This window comes from Aegilops tauschii, chromosome 5 (assembly GCF_002575655.3).
Source record: "Aegilops tauschii subsp. strangulata cultivar AL8/78 chromosome 5, Aet v6.0, whole genome shotgun sequence".
Taxonomy (NCBI): Eukaryota; Viridiplantae; Streptophyta; class Magnoliopsida; order Poales; family Poaceae; genus Aegilops; species Aegilops tauschii.
In genome coordinates, this window is record NC_053039.3 from 391,368,370 (window position 1) to 391,388,204 (window position 19,835).

Below are 19,835 nucleotides of genomic sequence, written 5' to 3' on the forward strand. Positions count from 1 at the left end.
GCCCACCAGCTGATTTCTTTCTGCGTGCTGTTATAATTTGGTGCATCCATGATTATCCGGCTTTGGGCACTATGTTAGGGCGAACGACACATGGTTACAATGCATGTGTTCGCTGTGACAGGAATCCGCTGTCATACACAATACTTAGCAAGATCTGTTACATTGGACACCACCGTTTCCTTGCCAAGGACAAGCCGCATCCTAGGAAATACTGAAGACATGTGTTCAATGCAAAGCATGAAAACCGTGATGCGCCAAAGAGGCTCACCGCCGATGAGTTGCAAGTGGAATTAGAGAAGGTCAGACATATTACACCAGGAAACCATCCTGGTAATGGTAGCGGGAAAAGGAAGCGTGGCAGGGCAGAAGAGAGATTATTGTTTACCCACAGGTCCACTTTGTGGGACTTGGAGTATTGGAAAGATTTGGATCTGCGGCATAATCTTGATGTGATGCACATCGAGAAAAATATATGTGACAGCATTATCGGCACACTTCTTAATATTGAAGGCAAGACAAAAGATACCTTAAAATCTAGGATTGATTTGGCGCACCTGGGTATCAGAAAGGATTTCCAGGTGCAAGATGAAGGTAAACCACGGGATATGGCACCAGTTGTGTACGTATTGGACAAGGTAAAAAGAAAAGAATTCTGCGAGGTCCTGTCATGTGTGAGATTCCCACATGGATTTGCTTCCAACCCTGAAAGGAGAGTCAGTGCAGATGGAAACAAGGTACAAGGGTTGAAAACTCATGACTTCCACGTCCTACTTCAAAGGGTTTTACCTGTTATCCTTAGAGGATTGGGCCGCCCTGACTTATACAGAGCAGTTGCAGAGTTGGGACAATTCTTCAGGGAACTCTGCAGTAGAAATATCAGGATAGATGCTTTGGAGCGTCTTAGAGACAAGATACCAACTATCCTATGCGACCTTGAGAAGATATATCCTCCAGCCTTGTTTGATGTGATGGTGCATTTGGCTGTTCATCTACCTGATGAGGCACTACTTAGAGGTCCAGTACAGTATGGCTGGATGTACCCTATTGAAAGGCGGCTAGGCACTTTCAAGGGCTATGTTAGGAACAGAGCTAGACCCGAGGATTCCATTGCAGAGGCCTACATTGCTACAGAAGCGTTGACATTCTGCTCAAAATACATTGAAACAGCTGATCAGCTTAGCAAAGAGGTGGGTGAAGACAATCCCGGACTCAATGTTTTCGATTATTCTGTTCGAGTTACAGGGAAGAGTCGACAAGTGGACAAACCTAAATATTTGGACAAAATGGTTTGGTATGTGTTGAATAACTGTCCTGAGATACTACCTTATATCAAGTAAGTGCAGTAATGCAGCTTATACATCGTAATCTACTAAATTTGCAGCACATTCTTATATATTTAGATGTTTGACGCGATCACTATGTTGTGCAGCATCTACAAAAAGGAGTTACTGCCGCAAAATCCAAGAAACATTGACAAACTGGTTATGGCAGGATTTGCGAAATGGTTCAAGAGCCATGTAAGCTTTTGAATTGCACTGTCAGTTTTTTAATATATTGAGTACATAAGATGATCAGCTTGTCTATTTTCTAACCATAGGTTAAGAAGATGCGGGAGGATGGGCAGGCAGTTGATGGTGCCCTTTACTCACTAGCAATGGGTCCTGATACTCGGGTAAGACATTATGAATCTTGCGTTGTTGGAGATGTGCGCTACAACACCCTTGCACGAGACGAAGGCTGGAAGACACAAAACAGTGCCATCATGAGCACGGATACGTATGACAAAGAGACAACTGCAATGTATGCTAACATAACAGACATTGTTCAGTTCTAGTATATCTCCAGTTTCGAGGATCATTGGTGTGTGGTTCTGTTGTGCTGTCGTTGGTATAACCTGTTTTCCAGGATCGCAAAACCCAGAGCTGATGATTATTTCAAATCCATCAATGTCAAGGCGGCGTACCAGACCAACGAGCCTTTTATTTTGGCAAATCAAGCAACACAGATATTTTTCTTGGAAGACACATTTGCACGTAGCAATGACTGGAGAGTATTGCAAAGGTTTGAGCAGAGGAATTCGTTTAATGAAGTTGCACAACAAGATGATGCTTACACTGCTCCTGATGTACAAGAGAACACAAATGTTCCTAATATCCTTGAGAACCATCACGTCAATGACGCCGGCGAAAAGATTGCATGTCACGCTGTGGACATACAAGAGTTGATCAAGAAGAAGCCAACGTTCGAGGACGTTGAGGACGAAGAAGAAGATGACACCGTGGGGAATTATGATTCAGACCGATACACATGGCGAAGATGTTGACGCTGCTGCTGCGGATGATGATTACATTGCTTTTGTCGTATTTGCCTGTCAGAAGACGTTTTTTTATCTACTATGTGAAATTGTGTTTGCTATGACAACTGAAACCTGATGAACATGTTGTTTAGTATTTTGCTGTGAGAACATCACTTGTTATGTATGCTGATTTGTGTTTGGTGATTGTATGACAACTAAAACATGATGGCATTGTTGTTTAGTTGTACTCATATTTGGCTGTGAGACTTGAATTTGATGACATAGTTTGCCGTTGGACTGCAATTTGCTCGACATCTTCGAATGAGAACAAAGCTGATCCGACAGGGCCTCTGCTATTTATTTATTTATGAGCAAAAGGGGATACCCCCTAATTTCTGTTAATAGAAATCAGGCACACACGTGTCGTAGTAGAGGCGCACATGTACCATGTACACGTACGTACAGCGGCCAGTGTGCAAGAAAGAAAATACGGCCACGTATGTGTACATACGGGCGGCGTCTCGAACGCCTACTCGCGCATACGTATGGCCAGGGCTCGTGTACATGGCTGGATCGGAATGGAGAAACAGCGTCGTCATGTTCATGGGGAGCCAACCGGCTGGGTCAGAACGGAATGCGTCGTCGTGTTCATCAGGAGGGCTTGGACAGAACAGGCGTTGGAAACGAGGCCTGGCGTACCGCAGAATGGAGGAAACGGCCTTGTGTTCGACCGGTCACGTTCGAAACGGGATCCTGTTCATCGGGAGGGGTCTGGCGTACCGCAAAACGGAGGAAACGGACCTCCTACGGTCGAAACGGGAGTCCTGTTGATCGGGAGGGGTGTGGCGTACCGCAAAACGGACAAAACGGACCTCCTACGGTCGAAACGGGGGTCCTATTCATCGGGAGGGGTACTGTTCATCCACCGTCAACCTCCTCCAGCCTCCCACGGGCACCTGTTCATCCAGCCTCCACCGCGCGCTACTCCACCGGCTACTGTTCAACCACCCCTCTCCACGGGCTCCTGTTCAACCACACCTCCACGGGCTACTGTTCATCCACCCCTCCACCGTCTACTGTTCATCCAGCCCTCCACGGGGTCCTGTTCATCCAGAGGCAACGCCACGGGGTCCTGTTCATCCACCCCCACCGCTCACTGTTCATGCAACCCCCCCCCCCCCCCCCCGCGCAACGCTCACTGTTCATCCAAACCCCCTGCAACACTCACTGTTCATCCAGAGGTAGCATCGATCGGCTTCAGTTAGCAGCAGTAGCGAAGGAATCGCTCGATCGCTCGGGTTCAGTAACGCGTAGCCTGCAGTGCAATCGCTCGGGTTCAGTTAGAGCCCAACGCCTCGCTCGGGTTCAGTTAGAGCCAACGACTCTCACACACGCGCGTACGTGTATGAGAGAAACGTGCATCGCTCGGCCCCCGACCTCCCACCGTAACCAGGAACTCGCCGAAATTTTCCTCGCCCTTGCTTCTACCATGGTTTTTTCCGTCATGGACGGCCAAAGAATGTCTTGCAGCTGCGTCTCCAGCCCGCCCAGGACGAAAAGCCCATTTTCTGTCATGATTTTTGTCATAGAAGTAGGAGCCCACCACATCTATGATGATACCGGGTTTTGTCACAATTATCGTCATAGAAGTGTCATAAGTATGATAGAAAAAAATTTCGTTCGGCCCAAAATGTCACGGGTGTGTCTTTTTTTGTAGTGATAACACTATGGGTGGAATAGAATATGATGATGGAGGTTGTGTGGAGAAGACAAAAAAGGAGAAAGTCTCACATTGACGAGGATAATCAATGGGCTATGGAGATGCCCATCAATTGATGTCAACATGAGGAGTAGAGATTGCCATGCAACGGATGCACTAGAGCTATAAATGTATGAAAGCTTAACAAAAGAAACTAGTGGGTGTGCATCCAACTTGCTTGCTCACGAAGACCTAGGGCATTTTGAGGAAGCCCGTCGTAGGAATATACAAGCCAAGTTCCATAATGAAAAATTCCCACTAGTATATGAAAGTGACAACATAAAAGACTTTCTATATGAAGAACATGGTGCTACTTTGACGCACAAGTGTGGAAAAGGATAGTAACATTGCCCCCTTTTTCTTTTCTTTTCTTTTCTTTTTTCTTTTCTTTTTCTTTTTTTTGGGCCTTTCTTTTTTTTCTTTTGGCCTTTTTTTCTTTTTCTTTTTTTTCTTTGGCCTTTCTTTTTCTTTTCTTTTTTGCATTTCTTTTTTTTATTTGGGGACAATGCTCTAATAATGATGATCATCACACTTCTATTTATTTATAACTCATGAATTACAACTCAAAACTAGAACAAGATATGACTCTATATGAATGCCTCCAGCGGTGTACCGGGATGGGCAATGAATCAAGAGTGACATGTATGAAAAATTATGCATGGTGGCTTTGTTGGAAATATGCCCTAGATGCAATAATAAATGGTTATTATTATATTTCTTTGTTCATGATAATCGTCTATTGTTCATGCTATAATTGTATTGTCCGGAAATCGTAATACATGTGTAAATACATAGACCACAACGTGTCCCTAGTAAGCCTCTAGTTGACTAGCTCGTTGATCAACAGATAGTCATGGTTTCCTGACTATGGACATTGGATGTCATTGATAACGGGATCACATCATTAGGAGAATGATGTGATGGACAAGACCCAATCCTAAGCATAGCATAAAAGATCGTGTAGTTTCGTTTGCTAGAGCTTTTCCAATGTCAAGTATCTTTTCCTTAGACCATGAGATCGTGCAACTCCCGGATACCGTAGGAGTGCTTTGGGTGTGCCAAACGTCACAACGTAACTGGGTGACTATAAAGGTGCACTACGGGTATCTCCGAAAGTGTCTGTTGGGTTGGCACGGATCGAGACTGAGATTTGTCACTCCGTGTGACGGAGAGGTATCTCTGGGCCCACTCGGTAATGCATCATCATAATGAGCTCAATGTGACTAAGGCGTTAGTCATGGGATCATGCATTGCGGTACGAGTAAAGAGACTTGCCGGTAACGAGATTGAACAAGGTATTGGGATACCGACGATCGAATCTTGGGCAAGTAACATACCGATTGACAAATGGAATTGCATACGGGATTGATTGAATCCTCGACATCGTGGTTCATCCGATGAGATCATCGTGGAACATGTGGGAGCCAACATGGGTATCCAGATCCCGCTGTTGGTTATTGACCGGAGAGGCGTCTCGGTCATGTCTGCATGTCTCCCGAACCCGTAGGGTCTACACACTTAAGGTTCGGTGACGCTAGGGTTGTAGAGATATGTGTATGCGGAAACCCGAAAGTTGTTCGGTGTCCCGGATGAGATCCCGGGCGTCACGAGGAGTTCCGGAATGGTCCGTAGGTAAAGAATTATATATAGGAAGTCAAGTTTCGGCCACCGGGAAAGTTTCGGGGGTTACCGGTATTGTACCGGGACCACCGGAAGGGTCCCGGGGGTCCACCGGGTGGGGCCACCTATCCCGGAGGGCCCCTTGGGCTGAAGTGGGAAGGGAACCAACCCCTAGTGGGCTGGGCGCCCCCCCATGGGCCTTCCCCCTGCGCCTAGGGTTGGAAACCCTAGGGTGGGGGGCGCCCCACTCGCCTTGGGGGGCAAGGCACCCCCTTGGCCGCCGCCCCCCCATCTAGATGGGGTTTGGCCGCCGCCCCCCCCCCCCCCTCCCAGGGGGCCTATATAAAGGGGTGGAGGGAGGGCAGCAATATCTCAGCCTTGGGCGCCTCCCTCCTCCCCTGCTACACCCCTCTCTCTCGTAGAAGCTCGGCGAAGCCCTGCCGGCATCCCGCTACATCCACCACCACGCCGTCGTGCTGCTGGATCTCCATCAACCTCTCCTTCGCCCTTGCTGGATCAAGAAGGAGGAGACGTCGCTGCACCGTACGTGTGTTGAACGCGGAGGTGCCGTCCGTTCGGCACTCGGTCATCGGTGATTTGGATCACGGCGAGTACGACTCCGTCATCCACGTTCATTGGAACGCTTCCGCTCGCGATCTACAAGGGTATGTAGATGCACTCCTTTCCCCTCGTTGCTAGTATACTCCATAGATGCATCTTGGTGAGCGTAGGAAAAATTTAAAATTATGCTACGATTCCGAACAGTGGCATCATGAGCCAGGCCTATGCGTAGTTACTATGCACGAGTAGAACACAAAGCAGTTGTGGGCGTTGATGTTGCCAATTCTTCTTGCCGCTACTAGTCGTATCTTGTTTCGGCGGCATTGTAGGATGAAGCGGCCCGGACCGACCTTACATGTACGCTTACGTGAGACAGGTTCCACCGACTGACATGCACTAGTTGCATAAGGTGGCTAGCGGGTGTCTGTCTCTCCTACTTTAGTCGGAACGGATTCGATGAAAAGGGTCCTTATGAAGGGTAAATAGAAATTGGCAAATCACGTTGTGGTCATACGTAGGTAAGAAACGTTCTTGCTAGAAACCTACAAACCACGTAAAAACTTGCAACAACAATTAGAGGACGTCTAACTTGTTTTTGCAGCATGTGTGATGTGATGTGATATGGCCAGAAGATGTGATGAATGATATATGTGATGTATGAGATTGATCATATTCTTGTAATAGGAATCACGACTTGCATGTCGATGAGTATGACAACCGGCAGGAGCCATAGGAGTTGTCTTTATTATTTTATATGACCTGCGTGTCATTGAATAACGCCATGTAAATTACTTTACTTTGTTGCTAAACGCGTTAGCCATAGAAGTAGAAGTAATCGTTGGCGTGACGACTTCATGAAGACACAATGATGGAGATCATGGTTTCATGCCGGTGACGAAGATGATCATGGTGCCCCGAAGATGGAGATCAAAGGAGCATAATGATATTGGCCATATCATGTCACTATTTGATTGCATGTGATGTTTATCATGTTTTTGCATCTTATTTGCTTAGAACGACGGTAGTAAGTAAGATGATCCCTTATAATAATTTCAAGAAAGTGTTCACCCTAACTGTGCACCGTTGCGAAGGTTCGTTGTTTCGAAGCACCACGTGATGATCGGGTGTGATAGATTCTAACGTTCGAATACAACGGGTGTTGACGAGCCTAGCATGTACAGACATGGCCTCGGAACACACGCAATACACTTAGGTTGGCTTGACGAGCCTAGCATGTACAGACATGGCCTCGGAACACGGAGGACCGAAAGGTCGAGCATGAGTCGTATAGAAGATACGATCAACATGGAGATGTTCACCGATCTTGACTAGTCCGTCTCACGTGATGATCGGACACGGCCTAGTTAACTCGGATCATGTTTCACTTAGATGACTAGAGGGATGTCTATCTGAGTGGGAGTTCATTAAATAATTTGATTAGATGAACTTAATTATCATGAACTTAGTCTAAAAAATCTTTACACTATGCCTTGTAGATCAAATGGCCAACGTTGTCCTCAATTTCAACGCGTTCCTAGAGAAAACCAAGCTGAAAGATGATGGCAGCAACTATACGGACTGGGTGCGGAACCTGAGGATCATCCTCATAGTAGCCAAGAAAGATTATGTCTTAGAAGCACCGCTAGGTGAAGCACCTATCCCAGAAAACCAAGACGTTATGAACGCTTGGCAGCAGCGTGCTGATGATTACTCCCTCGTTCAGTGCGGCATGCTTTACAGCTTAGAACCGGGTCTCCAAAAGCGTTTTGAGAAACATGGAGCATATGAGATGTTCGAGGAGCTGAAATTGGTTTTCCAAGCTCATGCCCGGGTCGAGAGATATGAAGTCTCCGACAAGTTCTTCAGCTGTAAAATGGAGGAAAATAGTTCTGTGAGTGAGCACATACTCAGAATGTCTGGGTTGCACAACCGCTTGACTCAGCTGGGAGTTAATCTCCCGGATGACGCGGTCATTGACAGAATCCTTCAGTCGCTTCCACCAAGCTACAAGAGCTTTGTGATGAACTTCAATATGCAGGGGATGGAAAAGACCATTCCTGAGATATATTCAATGCTGAAATCGGCGGAGGTGGAAATCAGAAAAGAACATCAAGTGTTGATGGTGAATAAAACCACTAAGTTCAAGAAGGGCAAGGGTAAGAAGAACTTCAAGAAGGACGGCAAGGGAGTTGCCGCGCCCGGTAAGCCAGTTGCCGGGAAGAAGTCGAAGAATGGACCCAAGCCCGAGACTGAGTGCTTTTAGTGCAAGGGAAGTGGTCACTGGAAGCGGAACTGCCCCAAATACTTAGCGGACAAGAAGGCCGGCAACACCAAAGGTATATGTGATATACATGTAATTGATGTGTACCTTACCAGTACTCGTAGTAGCTCCTGGGTATTTGATACCGGTGCGGTTGCTCATATTTGTAACTCAAAACAGGAACTACGGAATAAACGGAGACTGGCGAAGGACGAGGTGACGATGCGCGTCGGGAATGGTTCCAAGGTCGATGTGATCGCCGTCGGCACGCTACCTCTGCATCTACCCACGGGATTAGTTTTAAACCTCAATAATTGTTATTTAGTGCCAGCTTTGAGCATGAACATTGTATCTGGATCTCGTTTAATTCGAGATGGCTACTCATTTAAATCCGAGAATAATGGTTGTTCTATTTATTTGAGAGATATGTTTTATGGTCATGCCCCGCTGGTCAATGGTTTATTCTTGATGAATCTCGAACGTGATGTTACACATGTTCATAGTGTGAATACCAAAAGATGTAAGGTTGATAACGATAGTCCCACATACTTGTGGCACTGCCGCCTTGGTCACATTGGTGTCAAGCGCATGAAGAAGCTCCATGCAGATGGACTTTTGGAGTCTCTTGATTACGAATCATTTGACACATGCGAACCATGCCTCATGGGTAAGATGACCAAGACTCCGTTCTCCGGAACAATGGAGCGAGCAACCAACTTATTGGAAATCATACATACCGATGTGTGCGGTCCAATGAGTGTTGAGGCTTGTGGAGGATATCGTTATGTTCTCACTCTCACTGATGACTTAAGTAGATATGGGTATGTCTACCTAATGAAACACAAGTCTGAAACCTTTGAAAAGTTCAAGGAATTTCAGAGTGAGGTCGAGAATCAACATGACAGGAAAATAAAATTCTTACGATCAGATCGGGGTGGAGAATATTTAAGTCACGAGTTTGGTGCACACTTAAGGAAATGTGGAATAGTTTCACAACTCACGCCGCCTGGAACACCTCAGAGAAACGGTGTGTCCGAACGTCGTAATCGCACTCTATTGGATATGGTGCGATCTATGATGTCTCTTACCGATTTACCGCTCTCATTTTGGGGCTATGCTTTAGAGACTGCCGCATTCACTTTAAATAGGGCTCCGTCGAAATCCGTTGAGACGACACCGTATGAATTATGGTTTGGGAAGAAACCTAAGCTGTCGTTTCTAAAAGTTTGAGGATGCGATGCTTATGTCAAGAAACTTCAACCTGAAAAGCTCGAACCCAAGTCGGAAAAATGCGTCTTCATAGGATACCCTAAGGAAACGATTGGGTATACCTTCTACCTCAGATCCGAAGGCAAGGTCTTCGTTGCCAAGAATGGGTCCTTTCTAGAGAAGGAGTTTCTCTCGAAAGAATTGAGTGGGAGGAAAGTGGAACTTGATGAGGTGATAGTCACCCCTTCCGAACCGGAAAGTAGCACAGCGCGGGAAAATGTTCCTATGATGCCTACACCGACTGGGGAGGAAGTTAATGATGATGATCATGAAGCTTCGGATCAAGTTACCACTGAACTTCGTAGGTCCACAAGGACACGTTTCGCACCAGAGTGGTACGGCAACCCTGTCCTGGAAATCATGTTGTTAGACAACGGTGAACCTTCGAACTATGAAGAAGCGATGGCGGGCCCGGATTCCGACAAATGGCTAGAAGCCATGAAATCCGAGATAGGATCCATGTATGAAAACGAAGTATGGACTTTGACTGACTTGCCCGATGATCGGCGAGCCATAGAAAATAAATTGATCTTTAAGAAGAAGACGGACGCGGATGGTAATGTGACCATCTACAAAGCTCGACTTGTCGCTAAGGGTTATCGACAAGTTCAAGGGGTTGACTACGATGAGACTTTCTCACCCGTAGCGAAGCTGAAGTCCGTCCGAATCATGTTAGCAATTGCCGCATACTATGATTATGAGATATGGCAGATGGACGTCAAAACGGCATTCCTTAACGGCTTTCTTAAGGAAGAGTTGTATATGATGCAGCCGGAAGGTTTTGTCGATCCTAAGAATGCTAACAAAGTATGCAAGCTCCAGCGCTCAATCTATGGGCTGGTGCAAGCATCTCGGAGTTGGAACATTCGCTTTGATGAGATGATCAAAGCGTTTGGGTTTACACAGACTTATGGATAAGCCTGTGTTTACAAGAAAGTGAGTGGGAGCTCTGTAGCATTTCTCATATTATATGTGGATGACATACTATTGATGGGAAATGATATAGAATTCTTGGAAAGTATAAAGGCCTATTTGAATAAGTGTTTTTCAATGAAGGACCTTGGAGAAGCTGCTTATATATTAGGCATCAAGATCTATAGAGATAGATCAAGACGCCTCATTGGTCTTTCACAGAGGACATACCTTGACAAGATATTGAAGAAGTTCAATATGGATCAGTCCAAGAAGGGGTTCTTGCCTGTATTGCAAGGTGTGCAGTTGAGCACGGCTCAATGCCCGACCACGGCAGAAGATAGAGAAAGGATGAGTGTCATCCCCTATGCCTCGGCCATAGGGTCTATTATGTATGCCATGCTGTGTACCAGACCTGATGTAAACCTTGCCGTAAGTTTGGTAGGAAGGTACCAAAGTAATCCCGGCATGGAACACTGGACAGCGGTCAAGAATATCCTGAAGTACCTGAAGAGGACTAAGGATATGTTTCTCGTTTATGGAGGTGACGAAGAGCTCGTCGTAAAGGGTTACGTCGACGCTAGCTTCGACACAGATCTGGATGACTCGAAGTCACAAACCGGATACGTGTATATTTTGAATGGAGGAGCAGTAAGCTGGTGCAGTTGCAAGCAAAGTGTCGTGGCGGGATCTACATGTGAAGCGGAGTACATGGCAGCCTCGGAGGCAGCACAGGAAGCAGTCTGGATGAAGGAGTTCATTACCGACCTAGGGGTGATTCCCAATGCGTCGGGCCCGATGACTCTCTTCTGTGACAACACTGGAGCTATTGCCCTTGCGAAGGAGCCCAGGTTTCACAGGAAGACCAGGCATATCAAGCGTCGCTTCAACTCCATTCGTGAAAGTGTTCAAAATGGAGACATAGATATTTGTAAAGTACATACGGACCTGAATGTAGCAGATCTGTTGACTAAACCTCTCCCTAGAGCAAAACATGATCAACACCAGGACGCAATGGGTGTTCGATTCATCACAATGTAACTAGATTATTGACTCTAGTGCAAGTGGGAGACTGTTGGAAATATGCCCTAGAGGCAATAATAAATGGTTATTATTATATTTCTTTGTTCATGATAATCGTCTATTGTTCATGCTATAATTGTATTGTCCGGAAATCGTAATACATGTGTGAATACATAGACCACAACGTGTCCCTAGTAAGCCTCTAGTTGACTAGCTCGTTGATCAACAGATAGTCATGGTTTCCTGACTATGGACATTGGATGTCATTGATAACGGGATCACATCATTAGGAGAATGATGTGATGGACAAGACCCAATCCTAAGCATAGCATAAAAGATCGTGTAGTTTCGTTTGCTAGAGCTTTTCCAATGTCAAGTATCTTTTCCTTAGACCATGAGATCATGCAACTCCCGGATACCGTAGGAGTGCTTTGGGTGTGCCAAACGTCACAACGTAACTGGGTGACTATAAAGGTGCACTACGGGTATCTCCGAAAGTGTCTGTTGGGTTGGCACGGATCGAGACTGAGATTTGTCACTCCGTGTGACGGAGAGGTATCTCTGGGCCCACTCGGTAATGCATCATCATAATGAGCTCAATGTGACTAAGGCGTTAGTCACGGGATCATGCATTGCGGTACGAGTAAAGAGACTTGCCGGTAACGAGATTGAACAAGGTATTGGGATACCGACGATCGAATCTCGGGCAAGTAACATACCGATTGACAAAGGGAATTGCATACGGGATTGATTGAATCCTCGACATCGTGGTTCATCCGATGAGATCATCATGGAACATGTGGGAGCCAACATGGGTATCCAGATCCCGCTGTTGGTTATTGACCGGAGAGGCGTCTCGGTCATGTCTGCATGTCTCCTGAACCCGTAGGGTCTACACACTTAAGGTTCGGTGACGCTAGGGTTGTAGAGATATGTGTATGCGGAAACCCGAAAGTTGTTCGGAGTCCCGGACGTCACGAGGAGTTCCGGAATGGTCCGGAGGTAAAGAATTATATATAGGAAGTCAAGTTTCGGCCACCGGGAAAGTTTCGGGGGTTACCGGTATTGTACCGGGACCACCGGAAGGGTCCCGGGGGTCCACCGGGTGGGGCCACCTATCCCGGAGGGCCCCGTGGGCTGAAGTGGGAAGGGAACCAACCCCTAGTGGGCTGGGCGCCCCCAATGGGCCTTCCCCCTGCGCCTAGGGTTGGAAACCCTAGGGTGGGGGGGCGCCCCACATGCCTTGGGGGGCAAGGCACCCCCTTGGCCGCCGCCCCCCATCTAGATGGGGTTTGGCCGGCGCCCCCCCTCCCAGGGGGCCTATATAAAGGGGGGAGGGAGGGCAGCAATATCTCAGCCTTGGGCGCCTCCCTCCTCCCCTGCTACACCCCTCTCTCTCGTAGAATCTCGGCGAAGCCCTGCCGGCATCCCGCTACATCCACCACCACGCCGTCGTGCTGCTGGATCTCCATCAACCTCTCCTTCCCCCTTGCTGGATCAAGAAGGAGGAAACGTCGCTGCACCGTACTTGTGTTGAACGCGGAGGTGCCGTCCGTTCGGCACTCAGTCATCGGTGATTTGGATCACGGCGAGTACGACTCCGTCATCCACGTTCATTGGAATGCTTCCGCTCGCGATCTACAAGGGTATGTAGATGCACTCCTTTCCCCTCGTTGCTAGTAAACTCCATAGATGCATCTTGGTGAGCGTAGGAAAATTTTAAAATTATGCTACGATTCCGAACAGGCTTTTCCACAAATACGATGTCAACTACATGATCATGCAAGGCAATATGGCAATGATGATGCGTGTCATGATGAATGGAACGGTGGAAAGTTGCATGGCAATATATCTCGGAATGGCTATGGAAATGCCATAATAGGTAGGTATGGTGGCTGTTTTGAGGAAGATATAAGGAGGTTTATGTGTGATAGAGCGTATCGTATCACGGGGTTTGGATGCAGCGGTGAAGTTTGCACCAACTCTCAAGGTGAGAAAGGGGAATGCACGGTACCGAAGAGGCTAGCAATGATGGAAGGGTAAGAGTGTATAATCCATGGACTCAACATTAGTCATAAAGAACTCATATACTTATTGCAAAAATCTACAAGTCATCAAAAACCAAGCACTACGCGCATGCTCATAGGGGGATAGATTGGTAGGAAAAGACCATCGCTCGTCCCCGACTGCCACTCATAAGGATGACAATCTAAGAACACCTCATGTTTCAAATTTGTTACACAACTTTTACCATACATGCATGCTACGGGACTTGCCAACTTCAACACAAGCATTCTTTAAATTCACAATTACCCAACTAGCATGACTCTAATATCACCACCTCCATATCTCAAAACAATTATCAAGTATCAAATTGATCATAGCATCCAATTCACTTCCTATGATAGTTTTTATTATACCCAACTTGGATGCCCATCATTCTAGGACCAATTTTATAACCATAGAAAATACCATGCTGTTCTAAGAGACTCTCAAAATAATATAAGTGAAGCATGAGATGTTAACAATTTCTACAAAATCAAGCCATCGCCGTGCTCTAAAAAGTATAAGTGAAGTACTAGAGCAAAACTTAGCTCAAAAGATATAAGTGAAGCACATAGAGTATTCTAATAAATTCCAATCAAGTGGGTTTCTCCCAAAAGGTGTGTACAGCAAGGATGATTGTGATAAACTAAAAAGCAAAGAATAATATCATACAAGACGCTCCAAGCAAAACACATATCATGTGGCGAATAAAAATATAACTCCAAGTAAAGTTACCGATAGACGAAGACGAAAGAGGGGATGCCTTCCGGGGCATCCCCAGGCTTAGGCTTTTGGTTATACTTGAATATCTTGGGGTGCCATGGGCATACCCAAGCTTAGGCTCTTGCCACTCCTTATTCCATAGTCCATCAAATCCTTACCCAAAACTTGAAAACTTCACAACACAAAATTCAACAGGAAATCTCATAAGCTCCGTTAGTGCAAGAAAGAAAAACCACCACATAAGGTACTGTAATGAAATCATTCTTTATTTATATTGGTGTTAAACCTACTGTATTCCAACTTCTCTATGGTTCATACCCCCCCCCCCCCCAATACTAGCCATAGATGCATCAAAATAAGTAAACAACACACGAAAAACAGAATCTGTCAAAAACAGAACAGTCTGTAGCAATCTGTAACTCTAGAATACTTCTGGAACTCTAAAAATCCTACCAAAATAGGAAGTCCTGGGAAATTTGTCTATTGATCTACAGCAAAAAGAATCAACGCAAAAGCATGTTTCCGTGAATTACTAAAATTATTTTCGTGCGTGCAAAGTTTCTGTTTTTCAGGAGAATCAAATTAACTATCACCGTAGGTTATCCTATAGGTTCTACTTGGCACAAACACTAATTAAAACATGAAAACACATCTAAACAGAAGCTAAATGATTTATTTATTGAATAACAGCAAAGAAAAATATTGGGTTGTCTCCCAACAAGCGCTTTTCTTTAAAGCCTTTTAGCTAGGCATTGATAATTATAATGATGCTCACATCAAAGACAAGAATTAAAGCACAAAGAGAGCATCATAGAACACGTGATAAACACATATAAGTTTAACATACTTCCTATGCATAGGCATCTTATAGAAAAACAAATTATCATAGCAAGCAAAAACTAGCATACGCAAGGAAACGGAAAGGAACATTAGCAATCTCAACATAACGAGAGGTAATTTAGTAACATGAAAATTTCTACAACCATATTTTCCTCTCTCATAATAATTACATGTGGGATCATAAGCAAATTCAACAAAATAGCTATCACATAAAATATTCTCAACACGATCCACATGCATGCAAAGTTGACACTCTTCTAAAATAGTGGGATTAACATTAACTAAAGTCATGACCTCTCCAAACCCACTTTTATCAAAAATTTCATAAGATTGAACATTCTCCAAATATGTGGGATCTAAAGTTGACACTCTTCCAAACCCACTTTTAATATTATTGCAAACACTATTATCAATCTCATATTCATCATGGGGCTTAAATAAATTTTCAAGATCAAAAGAAGAATCATCCCAATCATGATCATTGCAACAAATAGTAGTCATGGCAAAACTAGCATCCCCAAGCTTAGGGTTTTGCATATTATTAGCACAATTGACATCAAGAGAATTTATAATAAAATCATTGCAATCATGCTTTTTATTCAAAGATCTATCGTGAATCGCTTCATAAAGTACTTCATCACAATTTTCAGATTCATGAATTTCAAGCAAAACCTCATAAAGATAATCTAGTGCACAAAACTCACTAGCAATTGGTTCATCATAATTGGATCTCTTAAAAAGATTGGCAAGCGGATGAGGATCCATAGATCTTAGGTTCTCTGTTTAGCAATAAATAAACAACATTTCCAACCAAACGAGCAAACGAGCCAAGTAAGACATCAAAGCAAACGAAAAGACGAACAGAAGAAGGGCAAATAAAACGGCAAGGGTGAAGTGGGGGAGAGGAAAACGAGAGGCAAATGGAAAATAATGTAATGCGAGGGAGATGAGTTTGTGACGGGTACCTGGTATGTCTTGACTTGAGCAAAGACCTCCCCGGCAATGGCGCCAGAAATCCTTCTTGCTACGTCTTGAGCTTGCGTTGGTTTTCCTTGAAGAGGAAAGGGTGATGCAGCAAAGTAGCGTAAGTATTTCCCTTAGTTTTTGAGAACCAAGGTATCAATCCAGTAGGAGGCTCCTCAGAAGTCCCACGCACCTACACAAACAAACAAGAACCTCGCAACCAACGCAATAAAGTGGTTGTCAATCCCTTCACGGCCACTTGCAAAAGTGAGATCTGATAGAGATAATATGATAAGAAAAATATTTTTGGTATTTTTATGATATAGATTGGAAAAGTAAAGATGCAAACAAAAGTATATGGTAAACTTATATGATAAAAGATAGACCCGGGGGCCATAGGTTTCACTAGTGGCTTCTCTCAAGATAGTATAAGTATTACGGTGGGTAAACAAATTACTGTCGAGCAATTGATAGAAAAGAGAATAATTATGAGATTATCTAGGCATGATCATGTATATAGGCATCACGTCTGTGACAAGTAGACCGACTCCTTCCTGCATCTACTACTATTACTCCACACATCGAACGCTATCCAGCATGCATCTAGAGTATTAAGTTCATAAAGAACAGAGTAACGCATTAAGAAAGATGACATGATGTAGAGGGATAAACTCATGCAATATGATATAAACCCCATCTTTTTATCCTCGATGGCAACAATACAATACGTTCCTTGCTGCCCCTGCTGTCACTGGGAAAGGACACCGCAAGATTGAAACCAAAGCTAAGCACTTCTCCCATTGCAAGAAAGATCAATCTAGTAGGCCAAAACAAACTGATAATTTGAAGAGACTTGCAAAGATAACTTAATCACACATAAAAGAATTCAGAGGAGATTCAAATATTTCTCATAGATAAACTTGATCATAAACCCACAATTCATCGGATCTCGACAAACACACCGCCAAAAGAGTTACATCGAATAGATCTCCAAGAAGATCGAGGAGAACTTGGTATTGAGATTCAAAGAGAGAGAAGAAGCCATCTAGCTAATAACTATGGACCCGAAGGTCTGTGGTAAACTACTCAAAACTCATAGGAAGGGCCTTGGAGATGATGTAGAGGCCCTCCAAGGTCGATTCCCCCTCCGGCGGAGCACCGGCGAAGGCTCCAAGATGGGATCTCGCGGATACAGAAGGTTGCGGCGGTGGAAATAGTTTTTCGTGGTGCTCCCCGATGGTTTCAGGGTACGTGGGTATATATAGGAGGAAGAAGTAGGTCGGTGGACGCTCGAGGGGCCCACGAGGGTGGGGGCGCGCCCACCTGTAGGGGGCGCGCCGGGTACCCTCGTGGCCGCCTCCTCTGTTGCTTGACGTCCACTCCAAGTCCCCTGGATCACGTTTGATCCAAAAAGATCGCTCCCGAAGGTTTCATTCCGTTTGGACTCCGTTTGATATTCCTTTCCTGCGAAACACTAAAATAGGCAAAAAAACAACAATTCGAGCTGGGCCTCTGGTTAGTAGGTTAGTCCCAAAAATGATATAAAAGTGTAAAGTAAAGCCCATAAACATCCAAAACGGGTAATATAATAGCATCGAACAATCATCTATTATAGATACGTTGGAGACGTATCAAACACCCGAAAGTAAGTACTACTATCTAGTTCCGCACATCTCCCATTGATTCTAGCTAGTTTCATCATACCATTTATCATGCTTGCTTATCAGTTTGATTAACCTCTATTTCTTGTAAAGTGGTTGTGGCAGGAACCCGGGAATAGTTACTATGGATACTACATTTGCGAGTTCATCCGCCACACGACCTATGAGCGGGGCTACTCTAAAAAACAATATGAATTGCGTAAGCAATAATATTCACACTTTTATTTTATTACCATCATTTGTGTTGAGTTTCATTCATATATATGTATTGACCCCCTTCTTCAAATTAGATGTTTCAGATGCAGGATGAACTCCTACCACAAGATCGCATACGAGCAATTCAAGAGGAATTGGCAGGATTCTTTCTTGACCACGCCATCGATAAAGATGGAGAATACCATGTGGAACTTGAGTTCAGATGTTAGGGGATTGTAAGAGATCTTATATTGTATATATGTAGCCAGTAGCGTCGGATAGATATACAAAAACTTGTTGTTCGACCAATCTCTCGGAGAAGGAGAAGTCGATCACTTCTCTCTGTATATGTTCATGACAATCTTCTATACTTAATGGTTTCCTTCATTTGCTTACTAGCTAGCTAGCATGTCGAGTCCTCTCTATATGTATAGTACGTAGCGTCGACCAAGCACGGAGATAAGAGAGGACACTTCTATCTATTAGCTAGCAAGGAAAATATATGAAACCCATAAATTAACCCTACAAAACCTCCAAAAAACCCAAACCCCCCCCCCCCTTTCAAAAAAACAAAAACCCCAACCCCTGAACTGCTGACGCGTGGATGCCTTTTGGTCCCGGTTGGTGCCACCAACCGGGACAAAAGGCCCTCCTGCCTGGGCAAGCCGCAGCGGCCACGTGGAGCCCCATCTGTCCCGGTTCGTAGGCGAACCGAGACTAAAGGTATTGGGCTTTAGTACCGACACTTTAGTCCCGGTTCAGGAACCGGGACAAATGGGCCTTATGAACCGGGACAAATGGGGCTTTTTCTACTAGTGACCGCTGCCCAGGCGCGCCACTCTGCCTACCTGCCCAGTCCCTTCAGGGCTCAGGCGTGCAGCAGGCACTAAGCCAACCCGATTTATCCTGAGATATGTCCTCAACACTCAACAGCCACTCCTCATCACCCATTTTCTAATTGATTCATTACTCATTAGGGAGGACTGTCATTAGGGTTTGTTGTGTACTAAGTGCTACCTACAACTAATGGTTTAGATAGTATTTCAGTAATCTTTAGTACCTATAAAGTTCATAGGGTTTCAAAATTTCAGCCCTATTAACAAACACTAGTCATGTTGGATTGTTGGTCATAGTGACATTGAACCAGATTACTACTGCAGGCCAGCTTTGTTGACAATTTTACTTGTCTTTCTTACTCATTCGATATGATATCCAATTATTCACGTCGATTAGTTACAAACAATAAGTGCTAGACCAACTTCTTGATTCAGATTTTGGACGATCTCTTACTGCAGTTACTTTTTTGCATACTTGTCCTAGTAAGCTCACAAGTAATGATTGATTCACTACCTCTATACTTGCCTTGTCATATTTGTTGTCAATATTCTTTTAGGGTTGACCACCCTGTTTCAAAATACTGGAACCATAGACATGAGTGAATAGTATTTGTCTGTGTGATCTCTTCCATCGTGTGTGGGAAACAAACACTTCATTGTATAGAAAGAAAGTGTCATATCCACCTTTTACATAGACTACGATCTTTTACATGGAATACAATATGCCTACTTGCTTTGTGTCATACTACCAGCACTCCACCCTTGAAGCTAAACATTATGACACTCATAATTCCTTAGTTTATTTGTTCAAATGCAAATTTGATATGATTCTAATGTTCCTACTTCAGTTTTTAAATGTGTGTCGGCCTGT